Here is a 12,021-nt window from a genome sequence, read left to right as displayed (position 1 = left end):
AAGAGGTAGTTATCCTTCTTTTCCCGTGCATTGTAATGTCTGGGTACGACACTTGGAATTCCAACAGCCATTTATGTGACCACAAGGGGAGCCATTCTGAGAGAAAAAATTGATACTGAAAATAAAGGAGGAGAAAAACTTGGCTCCTTGATGACATTGTTGAGGCACTTAATTAACCCATCTGGATCTCACAACATCTTTGGATTTCTTGTTGTGTAAGGTGAAAATTTTCCTTATTGATTAAGCTAATTTGAGCCAGGTTTTCTGTGGTTCACAGTTCAAATTCTCCCAGTCAACAAAAACTTTAATATGGATGTACACGACCCTGGGGATTTCTAAATGTTCTCTTGTGATCACAAAGAGATCCTACATACAACTTGAGAAAATACAGAGGATGTAGAGCTGAGAGGAGAAAAGAAACGTATTTTACTGAGAATGGTTCAGACATGGGACAATACATTTTCCTTGCTTGGTTTAGTCCATTAGAGTTGGGTTTTCGTCCCTTACAGTAAAACATGGTCTAACTGATGCAGATGCAAGTAGAGCCTCCAGCATCAGAAAGTCACCTCAGAGAAATAAAGAGAAGTGAGTACTTAGGATATCAGTCCACCCAAATTAATCTGCATCTTTTGGCTGTGTGTATACAAGCAAGTTAAGTAGAATAAGGTACTTCCCAACCTCCCCAGCCCAATTTCCTGAAGTATAACAAAATACTTCTACGTACAATATTAATAAAACTAAGGAAAGTTTGGCCCCAGATGTGCACAACTTCTCACAACTTCAAATTCCACTGACTTGCTGTAGATTTTGCCTGGATTCTCCATGTAGATATTTGATCAAAGTGAAGGATATTGGATCCATAGAAGGAAAAAGTTGACAGTAAACTTAGATACATCCTATCTGACTTTTTCATTTTTGTTCAGGAGGAAACTGAGGCTCTGAGAGGGGAAATGATTACCAAGGTCACACTGTTCCTGAGCGGCAGAGCCAGGACCAGAAGCCATGTCTCTTGATCCCTCCATCCCTATGCATTCTCCCTCACTTCACCTACCAGATACTGGGTCTCATTTTCTGAAACGCTCCCTACAGAGCCTCAGAGCTTGGCTGGGCTTTCCTGAGTGCTAGAAACCATTCTCCCAACATCCAAATATTCTGTCGGTGGAAGCCCTGAGAACACACGCTTTAGTATCTTTTTCCTGGAGCAGCTGTGTCAGCAGCCCTGGGAAGCCCTAGGACCAGCGGGGCCCTCACCCTCAGCTAGGACAGAAGGCCCATCTGGTGAAGCTGGTCCAACTGCCTGCTCTCCTTCAGGCTGAATTGGAGCCAGCTGGATGCTAGAGGGTTGGATAACTGGAGACAGCAGAGTGGGAGAATGGGCCCTCCCTGTGGCAGGAGGCACAGAATCTTTTGTGCCACCAAAAATTCAATCCAAGTTTAAAGCTGACACAGGTGGAGTGGGCGGGCCTCTGTGATTTGATGGGTTCTCTGAGGTTCTGGCTGCCTAAAAATATCTCCTCTACCCACCTGCCTATGACACCCTCCCTTCTTATCGGGCCTGCAATTCCTGCCATTAGAGTCTCCAAGGTTTAGATGACAAAGGATGGAGGATGTTTCCCAGCAGGTCACCGTTAAAGCAGGTTTCCTGGGAGTGGAAGGGAGGCCCTCGTGTCTGCTCCTTTTAGCACAAAGAGCTAACATTGCCAGGAGCTCAGAGAAGACGAGACTGGCCTACTTTACAATTTTGGCTCCTACTGAGACACCAGTCACTCAATTCATTCACGCCGATATGACCAGGGCTTTGAAGAAATTAGGAAGCAGGCTTTAATAAAAATAAGGTGAAGAAACTGACAAGCAAAGTATCATATTCTGCCTCTCCTTTGGGTTCCTACTTAGGTTTTTTCCTCTGTGGGAATCTGGGTCCAAGTTGGAGAACTTTTCCATGTGCCTGTGGCAGCCAGATATCAGAATGCTTCCAGAGTTATGCAGGGCTCTCCAATTACTGCTGTTCTTGTTTTCCCCTAAATCCTTTCCCATTTCCTCTTGTCATCACTTCCTTTTGGCCAATCCCAGAAGGAAATTTAAAATTCTGGCATGCTCCTGAGAAGCAGAGGGATGAAATGGTGGAGGGCAGGGAGGGGCAGTGGAGGAGATTCATAATCCTGCTGATTGATTTTGCCCACCCCATTTCGACAGGTGTGAGCTTCCACTCTGCTCTGTCAGAAGCTGAGGCGAGGGAGAAAGATCGACAGGAAGGATCAGAGGGAATGGTTGCTGACAGAAAGGGCCTGGCAGGTAGCAAAGTGATTAATGGTCTTGGGCTTGGGGAATAGACAGTGGCCACAGGAGGGGAGGACAGTGTTGACGGGGTTGGGGGTTATGCTAAGAATTTATAAGCTCTGGTGTGAAGGGGAAACTCTCTGAATACTTAAGAAGATGCTTGGTATAGGGCTGATTGGTGGGGCTCAAGGTGGGTACCTTGATTTGGATCAGATAATTCGTGCATTCATTTATAAGGTGCACGTGGGTAAGACTGGAGAACCCAATTGAAGGAATGGCTTAATGCCAGACAATTTTTCTGTCTTATCTGGGCTGGACACACTCTGGTGGCAGGGTGGGGGAGGTGGGGGATGGCTTGCCCTTGAAGCAGATGGATACTCCCATTGTCAATCATCCTGCCAAGAACTTAATCAGTTGTTAGCTATAAGAATATAAGGGGGAAGGACCTACGTTGGGAAGAAAAATAGCGTATTTGTTCTCCCCAAAGTAAGATATCTCTTCAGCTGCTGCCTCAAGGCCAAGAACAGCCCCAGGATATTTCTGGTGTGAGTACATTTTGGGGCAGGTTGTCAATGGAGGCCAACCAGGAGCCAAGCAAGGAAACTGATTTAAAGGATGAGCCTGATATGGGAGTCAGAGTTTTTGATAATTCTCAGTTTTCATAATTTTCTTTCATTAACCCTGGACTTGAAGAAAATCTCCTTAAGATATATTACCTGGTCTCAGTGATGCTGTCATAGCTGAAGGGAGCAGCTGACACCTGCTTAGGACCCAGCAGCAGAGCAGTGAGCAGCATCCCCTTCCTTGAGGCCAGAGAAGTAGCAACAGTGGCAGTCACGGGCAGTTGTACCCAATAGGAATGTCATGAAAGTCACTGGCTGAGGCAGTGGCTTGCAGATAAGGCAGAATGAAAGAATATTATGGACTTGTTCCTGAACAATGGGTAAGGCAGCACTCTGGGAAGTCCTCAGAATGGTCTGATAGGACTAGGTCTCAGCTCAGGACACTGTAATTTTCTGCACTTTCTTTTATAGTATCAAACATTTCCTGAGGGGCCTGGCATTGTATCAGGCTCTAGGGATACAGGGATGAAATGGACATGATCCCTCCCTGAGGGCCCTTCCTGACTAAGTGACTACTGCATCCCTGCAGGTGTCTGGAAACAGAGGGCCTTGGATAGAAAAGGCACTCTAAATCCTGGGCTCAGAGGGACCACACCACTTGTTTTCCTTTGCCTTGTCCGTGTTTCCAGGCCGGTGGCTTAATTTAGGAACCACAGGTTTGTAAGATCTGGAAAAAAGGTTGGAGGATATCTGGCTCATCTCTCTGATTTTACAGACTTAGGAACATCTTTATGGTAGGATATAGGGGGTAGAGAATCTGATGGGATCTGATGTCCAGAACTGTCCCTTTGCAAAGCGTCTCTCTCTGCAAGTTGATATCAAAGCATCACCCTGGAAATGATGTCAGCCCTGTGGCCAAGCGTCCTGACTCAGACACAAGGATTTAAATCCTAGTTCCAGCTCTGTGACCATAGGTATATTACTGAACCTCTAGAAGCCTCATTTCCTTGTCTATAAAATGGGGACAATAACTGGCCGCTACTCACAGGGAGTCCATTGAGGATTAAATGGAAAAAAAAACTGTGTCAGGAACTTAGCGCTGTGTATAGTACATTAAAAATGTTCCACAGATTTTAATTATTTAAGGAAAGCTTTTTCTCAAAATATGCTCAAGTTGGGATTGATTTGCCTTTTTTTTCTGCCTCAAAATACCTGGCATCTGTAAACCTTGCTACTTTTAAGATCATCAGTCATTACCAATTGATGAAAATAACCCTTGTTGAAGCTCTTGACTCTCATTTCCCTGCAGCTCTTTCCCTAATGCTTCTTCTTACATATCACACATTTTGTAATAATACTCTAGGTAAGAGGTAATGTTCCAGCTATCTACTTTTGCATAACAAACTGCCCTACAACATACTGGGTTAAAAAACAACTGTATATGTTATATCTCCTGAGTTTATAGGTCAAGAACATGGGCAGGGCTTGGCTGCGTGGTTCCTTTCCTCCATTTAGTGTTGAAAGAGGTTATTCGGTGATGTTGAGTTTGCCCTGGTGCAAATGGCTAGAATTCTGGGCTCAGCTGGGATGGTCAAGTGCTTACACATCACGTCTCCAGCAAGGTGGCTTTTAAGGTAGTCAGACTTCTTACTCGGAGACTCGGGATTTTATGAGCCTGTGCAGCAAGGGGATAACCTTGCTTCCAAAATCCCAGGACATCAGTTCTACCATATTCTGTGGTCAATCAAGTCACTAAAGCCTGATTCAAGAGGAAAAGAATTAGACTCCAATTCCTAGAGGTAAGAGCAAAGGATATGCAGCCATATTCAGTCTACCAGAAGTACTGAGAGCATACAGATCAACTTTATTTATTTATTTATTTATTTATTTATTTATTTATTTATTTATTTTAGAGAGAGAGAGCAGGGGAGAGGAATAGAGGGAAAGAGAGAGAATCTCGAGCAGGCTCTACATTCAGTGCAGAGCCTGACATGGGGCTCAATCCCATGACCCTAGGATCATGACCTGAGCTGAATTCAAGAGTCAGATGTTCAACCAACTTAGCCACCCTGGTGTCCCAGATCAACATTTTTATTTTTTTATTTATTTATTTATTTTTTTTAAATTTTTTTTTTTTTCCAACGTTTATTTATTTTTGGGACAGAGAGACAGAGCATGAACGGGGGAGGGACAGAGAGAGAGGGAGACACAGAATCGGAAACAGGCTCCAGGCTCTGAGCCATCAGCCCAGAGCCTGACGCGGGGCTCGAACTCACGGACCGTGAGATCGTGACCTGGCTGAAGTCGGACGCTTAACCGACTGCGCCACCCAGGCGCCCCCCAGATCAACATTTTTAATGTAAACATAGAAACCATTGGGGGAACAAAATAAAAGGAAATATACATGATTGTTTGTCCCCTCTATGGATAGGAAAACCCTAAGCATAAGAGGATAAGAAACCAGAGACACCAATTTTGATAGAGTTCAAACTTTTGTATTTCAGAAGCACTATAAACAAAACAGAAAATAAAACTCAAGCTGTAAAACAATAGCTACAACATAAAATAGGTTAACGTTTCTAAGGTAGAAAACTAATACAAATAAATAAGAACAAATAAATCTAATAGAAAATTAGGTAAAGTAAATTCATAGACAAACACTTCAATCTCAGTCAAAAAATAGAAATTAAACCAATTATAAGGTATTTTATAATCTTGTTGACTTTGGCAAAAATATTTGACTGGATACTGGTAAAGATGGTGGGGCAACAGAAATTCTTAACAAACTTCCTGAAAATCAACTTGATAAAATATATCAAAAGCTTTTAACATGTCATATTCTTTGAACCACTAATTCTGCTTCCAGGAATTTACCCTAAGGAAATAATTATCAGTGTGCACAAAGATTTAGCAATAAAGATACTCATTGCAGTACTGTACAAAATAACAAAAAAATTGGAAGAAATCTAACAATAAGAGATCACTTAAATAAATTATGATATGTTTGCACAGTGTAATTCTATGCTGCCATTGAAAACAAGGTAAAATATGCTATTGACATGAGAACATTTTCACAATATATTGTTGAAGGGAAAATGTGCAGTATGATTCCACTTTTGCAATAAAAAAAATATATTTACATAGAAAACAACACTGGCACCAGACAAATGTTATTGCTTCCACCACAGCCATTTGAAGGTGCAAATATACGCTCTCAATATGACTATCATGGGTTGAATTGTGTTTTCTCCAAAGATATCGAAGTCCTAAGCTCCAGTATCTGTGAATACGACCTTATTTGGAAATAGAATCTTTGGAGATGACCAAATTCAGATGAGGTCATTAAGGTGGACCCTAATCCAATAGGACTGTGTTCTCATGGAAGGGGAAATTTGGATACAAACATAAACCCACAAGGAGAGTGCTGTGAGAAAATGAAGGCTGAGATGGGGGTGATACAGCAGAAGTCAAGGAATGCCAAAGATCTCAGCAAACCACGAGAAGTTAGGGAAGAGGCATGGTACAAATCATCCATCAAAGCCCTCAGAAGGAACCAACTTTACTAATATCTTGACCTTGGACTTCTGGCCTGCAGAACCATGAGACAAGGAATTTCTGTTGGTTAGGCCACCCAGTGTATGGTACTTTGTTATGGCAGCCCTAGGAAACTAATAGAGATTTGTGACCCTGTCTACCAGATGAAGCTTCCTGACCTAAGCTGGGAGAGTTTTCTTGGCACGTGGAATTGGGACAATGAAAGATTGAGCCAGTGAGACGGAAAAATCATAGAAGCCCCAGAACAGACAGAGGACCACATGTGAACTAATGAGTGGGTGAAGGAGAGTGGTCTTTGGAGACAGAAGATTGAAGCAGGGGGACAGATGAAGCAGAGATGCCCTGGGAAGGAGGTCATAAGGCCCCTTGGAGCCAGAGAGAGCAGCTTTGGTGTCTGTTGGAGTTTAGTTCCCTTGAGGTCCAGAGATACTTTGTGCTCTGTGGGTTTCTCTGGAGTCCACTGCAGACTTTGATAAATACTCCTGTGTTTGGGCCAACCCGAGTGGATTTAACTGCTTACAGCTTAGAAGGCATTGAAGAGAACAATCAGGATGGATCCACAGTGAATGCCAGCACTAGGTATTTCTAGATGGTAGTCCTTATTCATTCTTAAGGCTTATCATAGTTTCTAATTTTTCTACAAGGAACCCATATAATGTGTTTCATTTTAAATTAACTAGATTAAACCATTTATTCGTTCACTTAACACATAGTTATTGAAAACTCCTTGTGGGCTAGGCACTGCTCTAGACCCTAAGGATGCAAGCACACAAGAATCCTTATCCTTGTGGAGCTAAAGATAAGGAAGATGGATCAATAAAACATAAGTGGTGATGAGGGTTATGGAAAAAAATAAAGGGGAGGGAGAAGGTATTGCCAGAGGGAAAGAGTTTTAATTTTAAATACAGTGTCCGGGCTAGGTTTCACTGAGAAGGTAAGTTTTGAACCAAGACTTGAAGGAGGTGGGAGAGCAAGTCACTGAGTGGAAGAAAAGTGACTCCAGCAGAGAAACCCACAAATGCAAAGTGTCTGAGGCTGCAGCCGGCCTGGGGACTGCTCAGCATAGGCACATCTTCATGTGGGGCTGCCTGGGTGTCCTCATGACACAGAGACTGGTCATCCCTCCCCACAACCCCAGGGAGTGAGCCCATACAGAGCAGGTGACAGCCGCAAGGTCTTCTATGACCTGGCCTTGGGAGGTACGTTCCATACCCAATATTTTGCAACATTTTGCTGGTTACAAAGACCAGACCCATTCAATATGAGAATGTGAATACCAAGCAGCTTTTTCAGAGGCTGGCTACCACAGCTATTCTATTTAAATGATCATTTCTAAGGGGCACCTGGGTGGCTCAGTTGGTTAAGCCTCTGACTTCGGCTCATGTCTGATCTCAGGGTTTGTGAGTTTCAGCCCTGCACGGGGCTCTTCACCCTCAGTGCGGAGCCTGCCTCGGATCCTCTGTCACCCTCTCTCTCTGCCCCTTCCCTGCTTGTGTGCGTGCTCTCTCTCTCTCTCTCTTTCTCTGTCAAATATAAATAAACATTTAAAATATAAATAAATAAATTGTAATTTCAGATATTTGCAATATTTGTCAAGTTCCACCTAACACCCTCTGTTGGGTTTATCTAAATAAAACTAAGTTGTAGAACTTGGTAACTGTCTGGTTCTGACTTCCAAGGGACCCGATCTATGGAAGCAGATCTTCAATCTGTTAATCTCCTGATATGTCATTTGTCCCCAGAAAGAAAGAATCTTTAACAGACATCAACTTAAAAAAATTTTTAATGTTTATTTATTTTTGAGAGAGAGAGAGAGAGAGACAGAGACAGAGTGCAAGCAGGGGAGGTGCAGACACACACACACACACACACACACACACAGAATCTGAGCTGTCATCACAGAGCCTGATGTGGGGCTCAAACTCGTGAACCAGGAGATCATGACCTGAACTGAAGTTGGACACTTAACCGACTGAGCCACCCAGGTGCCCCTAGAGCAGGAAACTGATCTTTAAAATGCAATGTTGTTTTCCATGTAAACAAAAAGACTTTTTAAAATGGTTTTTCATGTATGCTAAGTATACACTAAGAATGGAACTGGCAGGAAAAGCACAGGAAGATGACACTTTATTTTGCTCAGCGCTTCACCAGGAATTGTCCACTGTTTTTGGAAAGTCTCATCACCAGTGGCAATGCTGTCTGTGGGAACTGAGTCTCCAACATACCTACCTGTACTAGCCTCCATTCAGATCTGTCCCATTTGTCTGTTTCATTGTCTTCTGGGGCTGGGCTCTCTGTAAGTGTTTGTCAGCCCCTTCTGTTATGCCCAAACCAGACACAGTCTCCAGCTGCATTTCCCTGAAGGTGATGTCCTGACATCCAGGGTGGAGGGGGTTGGGACAAGAGTTGAGCAGGGATCTCCTGAGCTTCCTGACATTCAGGGGCCAAGGAATGCCCCTGTGGGTCACAACAGGAGGAGAGCCAGCTGGAACTTACTGAGGAAGAAACATTTTGTTGCCTCACTCCTGTCCCCATTGCCACCACCACAGCCGCCCCCATCATTACCACCCACCTACCTTTATAACGAAACCCTAAGGCACAGGCTCTAGAGTCAACTTCTACTTCCCAGGTGCCTCCACTGTGCCTCCATTGTGCCAGGCATCTCCTAAGCATTGGCACAGGCATTATTGTCCTCAGTTTTACAGGTGGGGAAACTGAGACCCAGTTTCCACAGTATGGCAAAGACCCTGAAAAGTTCTCCTAGAACCCTCACTGCTTTCAGGAAGGGCTGAGCAGTCGTTTCCAAGTTCAGGCAGAGACAGGCCTTCTCTCTCTCATCATTCTCTCTCTCTCTCTCTCTCTCTCTCTCTCTCTTTCTTTTTAAATGTTTATTTATTTTTGAGAGAGAGAAGGAGGGTGAGTGAGGGAGGGGCAGAGAGAGGGGGAGACACGGAATCCGAAGCAGGCTCCAGGCTCTGAGCTGTCAGCATAGAGCCCCAGGCGGGGCTCGAACACCGGGACTGTGAGATCATGACCTGAGCCTAAGTTGGATGCTTAATGGACTGAGCCACCCAGGCGCCTGTCTGTTCTTTCTCTTTATCCCTTTTCATTCCTGTGCAGGCTTAGAGGAAAAGAGGGGCCGGGAGTTCTGGCCAGATGGCAGGGTAATAAATGACTCTGATTTAATAATCTGTTGCTCTCCTCTTAATTAAGAGGCTTTTCCCTAAATGACCTGCTGATCACACTAGAGGGCACACTGCTTGGGTGAGGTTTGGGGGGCCAAGGGAAAGCTAGATGTGGAGGAGAAGGACCTGGATAAAGAGGTGCCAGATGGACAAGAGAAACCCACCCTAAACATGTTGGTGGGCCAGCTTCAAGGGATCCTCTTTAGGTCTCAAATATAGTTGATCTAATCACAGGGCAGTGAGGAACTGCTTCGTCTTTGCTGTGTTGGGCTGGAAGCTGAGGTAGCCACAGGGCTTTTGAACTTCTGGAATAGAGTGTTTTATCTAACACATACTTTGGCACTCAAGTCCCCAAAGCCCTATCGGGCCTTGGGGAGTGGTTAGATGGCCTATGGACCATTCTGCATATTTAGTGTTACTTATACCCTTGATACACAGGGGCAGTGGTGGGAGGAGGGCTAAGGGTGCCCATTGTTCTGGGCATTGTCAAGATCAGTAGTTGCAATCAGATGATACTATTTAATAAGCCCCCTATTTCATCCATGCAGTGACACTGTGTAAGTCCTTGTGACTAAAAAAATCATGGCAATTAGCATGCAGCAGCATATTTTCAAAGCCTCATCTGTAATTAGAACATGGTATTGATAAAGTGTTAGCTAAAGATTTAGACTTTGAGTTTGTTCGTGAGGGACTGGTGTAGTTAATATTGGTACTACCCCCCTCCCCTCATCACCACTTAAATTGTAGTTGGGAGTTAGATTGAGATGTCAAATGCAATCAAAGCCTACATTAACACCCCCACTGAGGGACTCCTGTCCCTCCCTTATTGGCTCAGACTTGTTCAAAGGACCCCAAAGGTAATGTCATTCCAGAAAACAACCTGTCACTCAGTAACTCTCTCTTTTAAACATATTTCATTTAATCAACCAAACTTTGCTCAGCCTTTGTGATTTTGTAGGATTGGGTCATCCTTGTAACTACTATTTTTTCCCTTATTTCTGGATGTCAAATCCCTACTACTTCTTCAAAGGCCAGTTGAGACAACACTGCTTCCTTAGCCTTCTTGGCTCTGCGCTAGGAGCCCACCAGGTAAATGATCTCCTCACTGGTCCCTGCAGCAGTTTGTTCTTTTTGTATTGCATTTTTTGACACCCAGCTTCTCCCTTCCTCTAGACTTTAAGCTCCTTGGGACAAACTTTCCTTTCAGTGCTTGTTTTCCACCCACAGACAACAGGCATCTTGCACACAAATAATAGGAAGTCACAGATCATCTGCCTGTTACTATGTTATCAGTACCACACTGTTTCCATTATTGTAGCTTTATAGTGTATTTTAAATAGTAACAATAGATTCATAACTTGCTCCCATTGACCATTTACTGTGTCCCAGGAAATGGGCTAAGTGCTTTACATTCTCATTTAATCCTGGCTGGAAGTCTCTGGGATGGCTACAATTATTTCCATTTTATAGAGGAGGAAACCAAAATACAAAGAAATTAACTGACTTCAAAACAAATGCAATAAGCAAAGTGTAGAACAGTGTATATAGCATGTTACCATGTGTATGAAAGGAAGGGGGGATAAATATGTTTTTAACTTAAATGTGCATAAAGTTTAACCAGAAAAATATGCAAGAAACTGCTGATGCCATTAGGAAGGGAATGAGATGGCTAAGAGACAGGAAGGGGGGCAAGTTTTGGAGGCACTGAAGCTCATACACTTTGGGGGACAGGGAAACCTTTAAAGAAAAAATAATACAGGATCATGAATACAGAATTAGCTACAGGACCTTAGAAGAGGCCTATGCAGATGAGGGTCCCTGAAGCTGAAGCTTACATAGTTTCACATTAAATCTGCCTCCTGCCAGAAGAAAAACATTTCTCCGTGGGTACTCTTGCATGTGTATTGAGTTTGAATCATGCAATTGTATTGGCTATTCAAAAAGTATATAGTTATTTTGATTAATATTTTAAAATGCCATCTCTCCAACTGGCAGCGTGAAACAGGCCTTTTAATTTTTTTGAAGAGCAAATAACTAAGTTTCATTTATTTACAAGCAGAGAAGGATGTGCTCGTAACAAGCTGGAGGGGGCACAGAGAAGGAATTCTGGAGCTGCCTGTAGAATGGAAGGGGGGTTTACTTTCATCATTTAGAAGCAGAGGTTTGTGCCCAAGGTCTAAAAGCTTTGAGCGTGGAATGCATACTAGACGACACATCATTTGCTATACAAGGAGGGTTAAGAAGAGAGTCCCTGATCTTTCAGAAGCTTACAAGAGAGAAAAAAAAACAAAAAACAAAAAAAAAACCTAGAATAATATTGAACTGATTGCCAAGAGAGAGCTGATTTCCTGGAAACAAGTGCTGGAGGACCAAGGAGGTGAGTGGACTGGATGCTAATGCTCTTTCCCGAATGGATCTGATGGCCAGTGGTTTTCTCTTAT

This window comes from Neofelis nebulosa, chromosome 2 (genome assembly GCF_028018385.1).
Source record: "Neofelis nebulosa isolate mNeoNeb1 chromosome 2, mNeoNeb1.pri, whole genome shotgun sequence".
Lineage (NCBI taxonomy): Eukaryota > Metazoa > Chordata > Mammalia > Carnivora > Felidae > Neofelis > Neofelis nebulosa.
The sequence above is the reverse complement of the archived record's forward strand: the minus strand, read 5'-3'. Positions refer to the sequence as shown.